Source organism: Lactuca sativa, chromosome 6, assembly GCF_002870075.4.
Source record: "Lactuca sativa cultivar Salinas chromosome 6, Lsat_Salinas_v11, whole genome shotgun sequence".
NCBI lineage: Eukaryota > Viridiplantae > Streptophyta > Magnoliopsida > Asterales > Asteraceae > Lactuca > Lactuca sativa.
Genome location: NC_056628.2, coordinates 125,542,869 through 125,558,001, shown reverse-complemented (window position 1 = coordinate 125,558,001; position 15,133 = coordinate 125,542,869).

Sequence of the window (15,133 nt, the reverse complement as noted above, 5' to 3'; positions counted from 1 at the left end):
GTAGCCACAAATGACGGCCCTAAGGGCCTTTAAATAGGTCCCAAACCCAGGAAATTAGGGTTTCATTAAACAGTGTGGACTCGCCGAGTCCACTCATGAACTCATCGAGTCCAGCTGTGAAACCGGATACGAATCTGCGACCATACTCGGCGAGTCTAAACACCAACTCACCGAGTCCCCTCCCAACCTCCAAAAATAAAGGAATAAAATAATATACATGGGAATCCGGGTGTTACAGTATGACTTCTTATTTATGCTGTTATGATACGCTGCTGTGATTTTGATATGTGATGTATGTGCTCTGTTTAGGATTGTTCCATTGAACGGTATCCCAGTTCAGGTATTGTTTGATTCGGGTGCTACCCGATCATTTGTTTCTCTTGCGCTCAGCAATAGATTTTCCGAGTCTTCAGGCATGTTGGATTGCCCTCTAGACGTAGAGATTGCAGATGACCGTTCGGTGCGAGCATCGACGGTGTTCCGAGATTGTGTGTTGAGATTATTCTAGGAGCGTTACCTGGTGGATCTGGGTCCCATACCTTTACGGGGGAACAAGGTTATTATCGGTGTGGATTGGTTAAGCCCCAATGGGGCAGTGTTCGACTGCGCGTAGCAGTTGGTGCGGATCAGGACCCCAAGTGGGGGAGAACCGGTGATTCAGGGTGAGAGGCCACAACGAGGACCAGCCGTATGTTCAGCAGCGAGAGCTAGGTGTTACCTCTAGCAGGGTTGCGCAGGTTATGTCGCGTATGTTATGGATACCCGGGAGGCGGGTAGGGCAACGGTGGGCGAGGTTCCTGTAGTACGAGAGTTCGCAGACGTATTCCACGAGTAGCTGCCTGGGATACCTCCGGAGCACCAGGTGGAGTTCAGGATCGACCTAGTCCCTGGTGCGGCTCCGATAGCCAAGGCACCATAACGGTTGGATCCTCCCGAGATGCAGGAGTTGTCTACGCAGCTGCAGGAGCTACTAGACAAGGGATTTATCAGGCCAAGTAGTTCTCCTTGGGGAGCCCCGATTCTGTTTGTGAAGAAGAAGGACGGGCCGCATCGTATGTGTATAGACTATAGGGAGCTAAATAAGATAACGGTGAAGAACCGTTACCCACTCCCGAGGATTGACGACCTCTTTGACCAGCTACAGGGAGCATCTTGGTTCTCCAAGATTGATCTACGTTTAGGATATCATCAGATGAGGGTCAGAGAGGAGGATGTGCAGAAGACTGCATTTCGGACGCGTTATGGCCATTACGAGTTTGTGGTGATGTGTCACACCTCCAAACCAGAACGGCGGAATCGTTCGAGGGCGGATGACTTCATGTAGTATCGCAACAATTGAATACATAGTAAATAAAGTAACACAACCATCATATATATAATTTGAAAGTTTACATTGTAGAAAGTACTTGTTTCAAATGAAATTACAATATGATGTCAAAATGAAATTAAACTAACACCGCAACGTCCCTTCTACAAAAGCAGTAGTTTACCTGTATTACTAAATCCCTGAGAAATACAAGTAGTTTTGAAAGAGTAGGTCAGCATTTAAGCTGGTGAGTTCATAAGTATTTAGTGACAATGTTTGTATGAAATAGAATGAAAATGGTTTGTACATGTTTAAATGTTCCTAGAAAATCCCATATTTTCTACTATAGTAGATGGTAGTTTAATTATTCCAAAACTGTAATGCAATAGTGATTTTCATGCCTAAAATAGTAGGTTTATGTATAAATCGTTAAGGCATTTGAAAAACCCTGTAAATCAATGTGTTTTTAATACTCCATGTGAGTCTTATAACCATACTAGTTGACCACAGGATGCCTATAACAACGTTCTTCAGGCATTGGAAAGTTATGACGTTTGTCACCCCAGGCCTTTCGGCCTAACTGTAGCTAACAGCTTAGGTGTGGGATTGTCAATCCCGTATAGATCTATACACAAGTATCACGCTCCCCCTACAAGGGATTATGGTATATAATACAAGACTTAAAATGCATACTCGAAAGTACGTGGAATGCCTCACAAAACTTAGTATAAAATAGATTTACGTATGAAAATGTCCATTTATTCTTGTGTATGAAAATATCTCTTTGATATAGTGTTTCTAGTATGTAAATTTTCATGATTTTCTCGTAAACTATACCTATTATAGTTTTTCAAAGTGTGTGTTTCGTTCATATAGTAAACCCTAGTGTAATGCTCACTAGTTATGTAAAGTATAACATTCAAAGTGACATAAATGATCACATATACTTAAAGTATAAATAAAGTGTTTGATTCATATATATATATATATATATATATATATATATATATATATATATATATATATATATATATAAACATGTCTTATTTCCAAAAAAAACAAGATGTTATCCTGAATAGATATATAACATACGAAAGTTCCTATGTAGTAGTTATGAAACACATATGATTCACTTAATAAAAGAGTATATAGTGAAACTTTATGTTACACACGATAATAACCGTGTGTTTACTTGTATTCCCCCCCCCCCCTTTAAAAGTGTATGAAAAGCATTAATAAAACATTTGAAAGTATAGTTTATAGGGGTATGAACTCACTTGATAGATCGAAGAAAGCAAGATGATAATCAAGTAGAACTTCGACTTGGAAGAGTTGATTTTTCTCAGGATTCTCGGGAATCTCGGGAGTGTAGAATCTTCCTTCGGAACTTGAGTGTGAAAACTGGGGCTTCGGGAGCTTAACCGCAGAGTTTCGGCACGAGAGATGGAAGAGTGGAGCACCTAAACCTGACACCCCAAGAGTTCTATCTATAGGGGTGGATTTTTGGGTGCCACGTCGTGGGGATCAAATCTTATCTCCTTCCGTTGATTGGACGCCCTCAGTCACTTGACGGGTCGCGGCAAACTGTGCCACATCGTGGCAGACCTGACAGCCTTGGATTTTGGACCCCAAACTTGTAAAATCCATAACTTTCGCGTATGAGCTCCAATTTCGACGTTCTTTATATGAACGCGTAGCTGAAAATATGCTCTACAACTCTCGTTTAGACTTCATTGGCTAATTTTGAATTTATTTTTAATTATCTATGTTTAATGGGCCGGGACACGAAAAGTCCGTTAAAAATCCATAACTTCTTCATCCGATGTCCGTTTTCGTCAGACTTTTCGCCGTTGTGCTACTATTGTTGAGACCTTTGATTATCATTTAGGTTGTTTCGGTCAAAATTCTCTCGAGCTCTATTTCGAGTTTTTAGCTGTCTATTGCTATATTCGGATCTTGGAAAAATCATAACTTCCTTATACGAAGTCAGATTTGGACGTTCTTTTTGTGTACGCTCATGGTTTAATGATATCTACAACTATCATTTAGATACTTAAGGCTAAAAACCATTGTATTGAAACTTCGCGTTTTTCGTTTAATCGGTATTGTCGGTTTTGTCGGAAATTTTAGAATGGTCATAACTTCTTCGTTATAACTCGGATTTTATTGTTTTTATTATTTATGTAAACCTTGACAAAATATCTAACATAGTAGGTAAACCAATAGAGAATTTTGTACATTTTATTTTCAAAGTTAATTTCATTATTTCAAAAGTGGTTACAATACTTGATTTTTTTTAGGTCATTACATAGAGTCAACATATCGGGTTGTCACATCATCCCCCCGTTAGAGGGAATTTCGTCCCGAAATTTAATGTGAGAAAAAAAAATTACGGATTAGAAAAAAAGATGTGGGTACTTGTGTTACATCTGATCTTCGCGTTCCCAGGTGTATTCAGGTCCTCGCTTTGCATTCCAGCGGACCTTCACGATGGGTATGCGACTTTGTTTTGTTCTTTTAATTTCCCTATCCATCATTTCAATTGGTTCTTCTATAAAGTGGAGACTCTTGTTGATTTTGATTTCGTCTAGAGGGACGACGAGGGTCTCATCTGTCAAACATTTCTTCAAGTTCGATACATGAAAGGTAGGATGTACGTTATCGAGTTCCTGCGGTAGACGAAGTTTGTAGGCTATCGGGCCGATCCTTGCAAGGATCTCGAATGGTCCGATATACCTTGGGTTTAGTTTTCCACGTTTTCTGAAACGTATTAACCCTTTCCAGGGTGAGACATTTAATAGCACTCGGTCTCCAACCTGAAATTCCAAAGGCTTCCGCCTTTTGTCCGCATAACTCTTTTGTAGATCTCTTGAAGCCTTAGTCGTTCCCGAATTTGTGCAATCTTCTCAGTTGTTTCTCTTATGATTTCTGGGCAGTGAGAGTGTTGTCGGGTACTTGTCCCTTGGCTAGTTGCATGTCTCCTACTTCAGTCCAGCACAGTGGTGATCTGCACTTCCGTCCGTAGAGGGCTTCAAATGGAGCAACTTTAATGCTGGAGTGATAGCTATTGTTGTATGAAAATTCGTCTAGTGGTAAATGGGTATCCCATGCTTCACCAAAATCGATTACACAAGCTCTTAGCATATCTTCCAAGGTTTGTATGGTCCTCTCACTTTGACCGTCAGTTTGTGGATGGTAAGCAGTACTCATGTAGAGCCTCGTTCCTAGGGATTTTTGTAACGATTGCTAGAATCGCAAGGTGAACCTACTATCTCTGTCGGAGATAATGGATATTGGTACACCGTGCAGTCGTACAATCTCTCGGCTGTAAGTTCGAGTTAGCTTCTCCATCTTATCAGTTTCCTTAATGGGTAAGAAGTGTGCGGATTTTGTTAACCTATCGCCAATTACCCAGATGGTGTCTAGCCCACCTGTTGTCTTGGGTAATTTGGTTATGAAATCCATGGTTATCCGTTCCCACTTCCACTCAGGTATTTCGGGTTTTTGTAGTAATCCTGATGGTTTTTGGTATTCTACCTTGACTTTGGCACAAGTCAGACACTTGCCCATAAAGGTAGCGATCTTAGCTTTCATGTTCGGCCACCAATACAGTTTCTTGAGGTCCAAATACATCTTGGCCGAACCTGGATGCACAGAGTATCGAGTCTTATGAGCCTTGTTCATGACCACATCTCGGAATCCACCAAACTTCGGTGTCTAGATCCAATCCATGAAGTAACAAACTTCGTCACCCTTGACTTCAAGATTTTTGTCCATTCCTCTTAGGGCTTCACTTGCTACGTTCTCTGTTTTCAAGGTCTCCCTCGGAGCTTCCTTGATTTGTGTGGACAAATGTGAATGGATCGTCATGGTTAAGGATTTCACTCGGCGACCTAAGTATTCTTTTCGACTAAGAGCATCAGCTACTACATTCGCTTTTCCCGGGTGATAGCGAATCTCCCATTCGTAGTCATTCAGTAGCTCAACCCATCGTCTCTGCCCCATGTTGAGTTCTTTTTGGTTGAGAATGTGCTGGAGGCTTTTATGATCGGTGAAGATCGTGCATTTCGTGCCATAAAGATAGTGTCTCTAGATCTTTAGCACGAAAACGACTGCTCCTAGTTCAAGATCGTGGGTAATGTAGTTGACTTTGTGCGTCTTGAGTTGTCTTGAGGCGTAAGCGATGACCTTACCTCGTTGCATTAGTACGCATCCAAGACCTTGACTAGATGTATCGCAGTAGACCACGAAGTCTTCTGTTCCTTCTGGCAAGGACAATATAGGTGCGCTTCATAGAGCTTGCTTTAGTGTTTGGAATGCAGCGTCTTGTTTTCCTTCCCAATTGAAAGTTACACCCTTCTGTGTCAGGGTGGTGAGTGGTTTAGCAATCTTCGAGAAGTTTTGTATAAATCTACGGTAGTAGCCAGCAAGGCCCAAGAATTGTCGAATTTCCGTTGGGGTTCTTGGAGCTGACCAGTTCTCGATTGCTTTGATTTTGGAAGGGTCCACGTGTATTCCATCTTTGCTAACCACGTGACCTAGGAAATCTACCTTCCGAATCCAAAATTCGCACTTGTAGAATTTTGCGTATAGCTTCTCTTTTCTTAGCATTTCCAAGACTTGTCGGATGTGTTGACCGTCATCCTCTTTAGTCTTCGAATAAATGAGTATGTCATCTATGAATACGATCACAAACTTGTCTAGAAACGAACGACACACCCGGTTCAGTAAGTCCATGAACACCGTTGGTGCGTTTGTTAATCCAAAGGGCATCACTACAAACTCGTAGTGACCATAACGAGTTCGAAAAGCTATTTTGGGAACATCTCCTTCCAAGACTCGTAATTGGTGGTACTCGGATCTTAAGTCGATCTTTGAGAAATAACTCGCTCCCTGGAGTTGGTCGAACAAGTCGTCAATGCGTGGTAAGGGATATCGGTTCTTGATAGTGAGCTTGTTGAGTTCCCGGTAATCGATGCACATGCGGAAAGATCCATCCTTCTTCTTTACGAACAAGATTGGTGCTCCCCAAGGTGAGAAACTCGGCATGATGAATCCTTTGTTGAGTAGTTCGTTTAGTTGGCTGGATAACTCCTACATCTCTGCCGGTGCTAGACGGTATGGTGACTTAGCTATCGGTGTAGCTCCGGGAATTAAGTCGATTATGAACTCGACTTGATGTTTCGGTGGGACTCCTGGGAGATCTTCAGGGAAAAGATCGGGAAAATTGTAGACTTCTGGAATGTCTTTGATGCCTTTCGTTTCTTTTTCCTTATCTACTACATGGGATAAGAAGGCATGGTACTCCTTACGTAGGTATTTATGGGCTTTGACGCAAGAGATGATGGTAAATTGGTACCGGGTTTGTCACCATAAATGACAAGAGTTTCGCCGTTTGGAAGATTAAGGCGAATGGCCCTTTCGTGACAAAGTATATCGGCATGGTGTAAGCTTAACCAATCCATACCGATGATGATATCAAAGCTCTTTATAGTGATCGACATTAGATCAATTTGAAATGAATGTTCGTTTAGAGTTTGTGTGCAGCCTATGTACATATCATTTGTGCTTTATGTTCTACCGTTTGCCATTTCTACTGTAAACATCTTATTGAGTGATTTAGGGTTCTGTTTTAGTACGTGCTTGAACTTATGACTCACGAAGCTCCTCTCCGCACCACAGTCAAAGAGTATGCATGCATAAACGTTATTGAGGAGAAACGTACCCGTAACCACCGTGGGATCAGCTATCGCTTCGTTTTGCCCTATTGCCAGCAATCGTCCCGTGCCGCCAGCATTCCTTGCCTTAGGGCAGTCTCTCTTGTAGTGTCCAGCCTCACCTCAACCATAACACGTCTGGCCCACACCGACCCCAGGGACTTGGGTGATTGGTCGTGCCGGTGCCTTACAGAAACGGGCAGTGTGCCCCTTCTTGTTGCAGTTGTTGCAGTGCATCTCCCGACAATTTCTATTGTGATGGAAATTGCATTTGCTGCACTTTGGTAGGCTCCCAGCATATTGCTTCACTGGTGCAGAGGTAATTTGAGCAGCAGTGGGGGCAGTAGCGGCATGGACTGCCATAATCTATTGTTTCTTGGAAGGTTCCTGTGAAGACTGACCCTTCCTCTTGTTCTAGAACTTCTTCTTGCTGTTGTTGTTGGTACTGATTTTCTTGTTGTTGTTTCCTATGGTTTGCTCCGGGGCAGCAGTCGTGAAGCTTTGACAGATTCCATGGTCAACGAGAGCTTGTGCCAACTGCTTGGCTCTATCGAAAGTGACCGGTTTGGAAGCTAGTACACTTCCTCGAATCTGGGGTGACAGTCCCCAGATGTATCTTTCGATCTTCTTGCTCTCTAGAGCAACTATCCCTGGGCAAAGGATTGCCAAATCACTGAACCTGTTGGTATAGGTCGTGATGTCTGAGCCTACCATGGTAAGGCCCCAAAGTTCCTGTTCGAGCTTTTGTAATTCGCCCTATGGACAGTACTCTTGCAGTAATATTTGTTTTAGATTCTCCTAGCCCATAGAGTTAGCCACTACTAGCGTTAGTGACTTAACATGGCCATTCCTCCATGTCAGAGCTCTCTCAGAGAAAGTACAGGCAACGAACTTCACTTTGTTCCCTTCCGGACAAGAACAAATTTCAAAAACTACTTCAGTTTTCTCTATCCACTGTGATAGAGCCATTATTCCTCCGGCCCCATTAAAAGTAATGGGTTTACTATTGATGAAATCCTTGTATGTACAATCACCTGCACGACCTGGACGTTGGCCATTCGTAGAACTATTTACTCCCCCACCAGAACCATTGTTACTCATTTGGGCCATTGTCGTTGTTACTGCAGTCGTTACAGTAGCTATCAATGCGGCATTTTCCGTCATGGGAGGGGGTGGCGGTGGAGGTGGTGCGTTGTTGACACGGCGTGTAGATCTACGGGGCGGCATTGTGCTGATAAGGAAATAGAATGAAGAACATAAGTTTTTAGTGTGTTAATAAATTTGTCATTTTTATCAATTTATAAATTCGACTGACCTACCCATGGTTTCGAGTTTGACTCATAATAAAAGTTTGCATAGTGTTAGATAAACTTATGAATCTGAGTGGTAGTCAAAGAATTTACACACAACGGAATTTCTTCATATATATTAAACACATGCCGAGTTACATTTTGAGTTAGAAAAATTTCGACCCTTCTAAGGATCTCTGATACAGAAGTTAAAGAAAAGTAAGACTTTTAGCCGATTTCCTATTCTATAACAAAATTTGGGATTCGGCAAGCACTACTTGCGACGTAGGTTGCACTTAGAGCTTGACTCCGCATCCGATTGCTTTGCTTCCATAAGACGCCTATCGAAGGAGGCTTGATGTTCCCTCATCTCAGAGAGGGTTGCAATCATTTGTGCTTGGAATGCGTCGGTGCGGAGTTGGGTGTTATCCTGCAACATATCCAGTCGACGGATGTCGGAAGTGTGAGCCTGTACTTCCATATTGACTTCACGAATCCGGTTAGCTTGAACCCCGGATTGATAGGATTGGTTGGCTAGTTTGGCCACCATGAATGGGAGTGCTCGATCGGCTGAACCTCCGCCGCGGACATCGTAGAAGTCTCGACACATGCCGTTGGGAGGACGCACTCCTTGCTGTTGACTCCAATGGTGGAGGTGACTTCCCCAAACGGGAGTTGCTCTCTGAAAGTTTCTCCTAACAGCATGAGGTTGAGTGGCTGGTGGGTTGATTACCTTTGGTTCTGAGTCCGTCCCAGAGTCATCCCCTTCATCCAACTCGATAGGTTCTTCATCCTCTTCAGGATCTTCTTCGACCCATCCCCCGTTACCTTGGTTGAGATAGTAGAGGTCTCCATGTGGAATGAATCCAGTCATTTGACTATACGAGAATAGGGTTATAGGAATTGAACAAAACTTGAAACATGTAAAACTAAGCATGTCGATTAAACTATTTCATGTACCAAATACTCCTATAGTATTTAAATTTGTATGTTTGATACTAGTGTTTATTTTGGTAAGTTTTGACTTGTTGCTCACTACGACCATTCCTCGACATACGTTAGTCTAATCTCGGATAAATATAGTTGATCAAGCTATATTCATCCCAAATCCGATTACATATTTCGAGGCCTAATCGTAGTGTCCAACTTGTCTTAATACTTCTTGTATAGTTCTAACCATGAAAATATATTGTTGTATGCATGTATTTGTACTTTTATGACCCAAAATAATCTAGATTAAATGAAACGAGGTTTTAGGTGTAAAAAAGTTTTGTCAGAGAGTTTTAGTCCCTTATGCATTTATAGTTTGTATATCTTATCTGGTTCGATATACTTAGTCATGAAAGGGTCGTTCGCCTGAATCTGCCAAACGGCGAAACTCTTGTCATTTATGGTGACAAACCCGGTACCAATTTACAATCATCTCTTGCGTCAAAGCCCAGAAATACCTACATAAGGAGTACCATGCCTTCTTAGCCCACGTGGTAGATAAGGAAAAAGAAACAAAAGGCATCAAAGACATTCCAGAAGTCTGCGATTTTCCCGATGTTTTCCCTGAAGATCTCCCAGGAGTCCCATCGGAATGTCATGTCGAGTTCAGAATCGACTTAATTCCCGGAGCTACACCAGTAGGTAAGTTACCATACCGTCTAGCACCGACAGAGATGCAGGAGTTATCCAGCCAACTAAACGAACTACTCAACAAAGGATTCATCAAGCCAAGTTTCTCACCTTGGGGAGCACCAGTCTTGTTCGTAAAGAAGAATGATGGATCTTTCCGCATGTGCATCGATTACCGGGAACTCAACAAGCTCACTATCAAGAACCGATATCCCTTACCACGCATTGATGACTTGTTCGACCAACTCCAGGGAACGAGTTATTTCTCAAAGATCGACTTAAGATCCGGGTACCACCAACTATAAGTCTTGGAAGGAGATGTTCCCAAAACAGCTTTTCGAACTCGTTATGGTCACTATGAGTTTGTAGTGATGCCCTTTGGATTAACAAACGCACCAGCGGTGTTCATGGACTTAATGAACCGGGTGTGTCGTTCGTTTCTAGACAAGTTTGTGATCATATTCATAGATGACATAATCATTTATTCGAAGACTAAAGAGGATCACGGTCAACACCTCCGACAAGTCTTGGAAATGCTAAGAAAAGAGAAGCTATACGCAAAATTCTCCAAGTGCGAATTTTGGATTCAGAAGGTAGATTTCCTAGGTCACGTGGTTAGCAAAGACAGAATACACGTGGACCCTTCCAAAATCAAAGCAATCGAGAACTGGTCAGCTCCAAGAACCCCAACGGAAATTCGACAATTCTTGGGCCTTGCTGGCTACTACCGAAGATTTATACAAAACTTCTCGAAGATTGCTAAACCACTCACCACCCTGACACAGAAGGGTGTAACTTTCAATTGGGAATGAAAACAAGACGTTGCATTCCAAACACTGAAGCAAGCTCTATGCAGCGCACCTATATTGTCCTTGCCAGAAGGAACAGAAGACTTCGTGGTCTACTACGATGCATATAATCAAGGTCTTGGATGCATACTAATGCAACGAGTTAAGGTCATCGCTTATGCCTCAAGACAACTCAAGACGCACGAAGTCAACTACACTACCTACGATCTTGAACTAGGAGCAGTCGTTTTCGCGCTAAAGATCTGGAGACACTATCTTTATGGCACGAAATGCACGATCTTCACCGATCATAAAAGCCTCCAGCACATTCTCAACCAAAAAGAACTCAATATGAGGCAGAGACGATGGGTTGAGCTACTGAATGACTACGAATGCGAGATTCGCTATCACCCGAGAAAAGCGAATGTAGTAGCTGATGCTCTTAGTCGAAAAGAATACTCAGGTCGTCGAGTGAAATCCTTAACCATGACGATCCATTCACATTTGTCCACACAAATCAAGGAAGCTCAGAGGGAGGCCTTGAAAACAGAGAACATGGCAGGTGAAGCCCTAAGAGGAATGGACAAAAATCTTGAAGTCAAGGGTGACAGAGTTCGTTACTTCATGGATCGGATCTGGAGACCGAAGTTTGGTAGATTCAGAGACGTGGTCATGAACGAGGCTCATAAGACTCGATACTCTGTGCATCCAGGTTCGGACAAGATGTATTTGGACCTCAAGAAACTGTATTGGTGGGAGAACATGAAAGCAGAGATCGCTACCTATGTGGGAAAGTGTCTGACTTGCGCCAAAGTCAAGGTAGAATACCAAAAACCATTAGGATTACTACAACAACCCGAAATACCCGAGTGGAAGTGGGAACGGATAACCATGGACTTCATTGTTGGATTAGTGTCTAAGTCCATAACTATTTTGGTATGTACTTGACCCGATGGTGCATGGTCCTTTTAGGTTGCCTTCACCAAAGCAACTTGATAGGATGAATTATAAAGAGAAAGGATTAATTGTGATTTATTAATATATTATGAGAATAATATATTAAAAGAGAAATCATATTGTTTAATTAATATTAGTCAAAAATTAATTGATAATTAATTTTGTGGCTAAAAGAGATTAATCAAACTTAAGGGACTGGAACTATAATTATAAGATAATTGCATTTGGGCTATGGATCACCTTGGAATAATAGGTTGGATGAATTCTATGGGGAAACTCATTAGAAATCGTTCAAGGGATATTCTAAAAGGGTCCATGGGCTGCTTAGGGCTTAAGCAGTCAAATTAGGGTTTCCTAGTTGAAAACCCTAATAACCTACATGTATATATATAGTACCCTTAAACCCCAAAAACGTGGCTAAGAGTTCCACTAGGGTTTCTGGACGTTTTTGGGCAGCCTCCTTTCTCCTTATTCTTCATCCTCTTGCTCTTGGTGTTTGTGAGCCATTAGAGGAGTGACACTTGTAACTCTAAGCTTTCTAAAGCTATTACAATGAGGATTTGACATTGTTATTGCTACATAACAATCAAGGTAAGATCTGAACCCCATTCTTATGTTAATATGATTAATAGTATGCTAGATCTAGGGTTTAAAGTCTTGGATGAATTGCATGTACAATAGAGAAACCTAGATCCAAGCATTAGGGTTTGCATGAGCACATAGAATGTTCTTATGGCTAAAACCCCATCAGTGGTATCAGAGACTTGATTGGTTTCTATTGTATTGATGCCTAGTACATTCATTATTGTTGTAAAATCGATTTTTTGGCCCCTTGACTGATGAAGTCGGTGAGTTCCAATGCGGACTCGGCGAGTAGCTCCAACTCGGCGAGTTCGAGCGCCAGTTAGAGCAGATTTCGGGATTTTTACCTGTTTTGACTTAAGATAATTGGCATAATTGTTTAAAATTAATAAAATACGAATTCTATTGATTCCTTATGATTATCTTTGTCAAAATAAAAGATTTTGGTCATCTAATTAGATAATTGTTACCTTATTTGATAAATGTTAAATTATTTGAATTATTTGATCATTATCTTGCAAGAATTTGAACTAGATCTAATTAGATAACCACTAATTAATTTTTAATTGCCTTATTTGAATTATGTGATCTAGAATATTTTTGATAAAGTTTGGAAAAGTTTCAAATTAATCCCTTTAGGTTTTATAGTTTAAATTTAAACTTAAAAGTTTTGTTTTCGAAATTTAAATAAGTTAAACCCAAATGTTTTGAAATGTTTCAAAACTTGCCCTCAAGTTTTGGAATTTAAAAGTTGATTAAAAGTTTAATTTAGAAATGTTAAATTCTAAAACCCTAGTATTGTTTTGAAAAGTTCAATTCACACCCTTATGGTTTTATTAATTAATTAAAGTGTATAATTAAAAGAGACTTAATAAATCCATAAAGTTTTGGTTTACAATTTAATTAAATTAAAAGTATAATTATTAAATTTGACCACCTAGTATTTTAAAAGTGTAAAATACACCTTATACTATATATAACATTAAAAGTCTAGTATTATATATATATATATATATATATATATATATATATATATATATATATATATATGAGTAAACAGTCAGTCTTACCGTTAGTAGGCCTCATTCACGAAGCTGATCTATAAGGGGTGTTTAAGGAAATTGCCTATAAAATGACGATTGAATGAGTATCCACTCTTACCCACCGCACTCTTGACTAGTGGAGGGTCGTTAGCCGAACGGGTAGGATAGGACAGAAACCTTCCATTATAAGTATAATGAAGTATAAAGTAACTAAATGTTTTACAAAATTCCCAATCTAGTTACTTTAGGCAAAATTGAATTGATGCAATTCCATGAAATTACACTTTGTGCCCTTGCGAAGACATTAGTGGAGTGTGTGGTTAACCGACACACTAAATGGTTCTAAGCAAAGGTAACGAAGGGTGAATCAATGTTTGTCATAGTTTGGTGGAGTGTGTGTGGTTAACTGGCACATCGAATAGGTAACTATATCATTTGGGGGCACCGTGTAAGTTTGCATGGTTATTCACACCCAGTCACAAATCGAGGGGCATATTGAGATTTAAACATGCCATTGAAAAGTTCAATGAATCTCAAAAGATCTAGGAATTTTCACTAGATTTAAAACTTAATTTTGTTTCATTTTTCATGGTGGAAATTAGTGAATCGTCATTCACTTACCTTCAAATGTTCTGCAATTTGGGTTACGGCATCCCTCTCCCAAGTTGTAGAGTATTGTGTTGGTCCTAGCCTTAATATCTCATTTGGGTGATTTATTAAGGACTCAATCAATCAACTAATTTGAATTTTTTCTCCCGTTTTGTAAATGTCAAAGTATGACAACTATGGTCTTCCCAAATCCCGTGGAACAAGCTTTTCACATGAAGATGATATTCCATGATTCGATCGAGGAACACGAGATCATGCTTCACTTCCTCCACCTCCTCCTATTTCTCTCCCTAACCCACAAGTTCAAAAGATTGAAAAGTTCAAACTCACTCAATCCCTTTTGGCAAGTAAACATGAAGAAGTAAAGTCAGTGTGTGCACACGTCCTAGCGATGAAGTCACACATTGATAGGTTAAGAATGTTGGGATCCGTTGTCTATGAGGAGCTGGCTGTTAACTGGGTTCTTCAGTCGCTTACTGACTCATATAGTAAGATCGTAAGAGAGTACTATATGATGAACCACGATGTGACCCTCATCGATCTCACCTATATGCTTATTGCTGCTGAATCAGCAATGGTTTGGCGCACTGGAAAAGCAAAGTTGATTGGTGAATCCGCCTTCCAGACCTCTATGGATATAGGCAATAGCAACGAAAGGCATGCCATGATCAAAAAGTTTGATCATAAGAGAAAGGTAAAGTCTAAAGTAGTTCCATGTGCTGTTCCAAAGGGTCAATTTGCTTTTATTGCCAAGAGAAGGGGCATTGGAGACAAAGCTGCTCTATTTACCTAAGAGATCTAAGAGATGGGAGAGTCAAAACGTATGGCTCTACTTTAGGTAAAATTCATTAACTAACTCTTTTAAGTTCCTATTCTAGATTCTTAATACATGATGTGATAAGATTACATTTCGATGTTTTGTAGGATCGAAGAAAAGAGAAGAAGCTTAAGGGAAGAAGTGAGCGGAATCTAATCGTGAAGAAATGGATTAGAATCTTGAGCTACTACTTGGAGTTAGAATAAGATTGCTAAGAAATATATATTAACATAGTTTTTCAATTGAATTGCATTGTAAGGACAAATTTTTCCGCAATAAAATAAAATTTGATTTTATATTATTTCTTTATCCTTGCAATGGCATGTATGAAAAATTGATGTTTGAAAGTTTCTATTATTAGCAATAATGGATTAGATTCTTAATTATGTTGTTTGTGGAAATGTC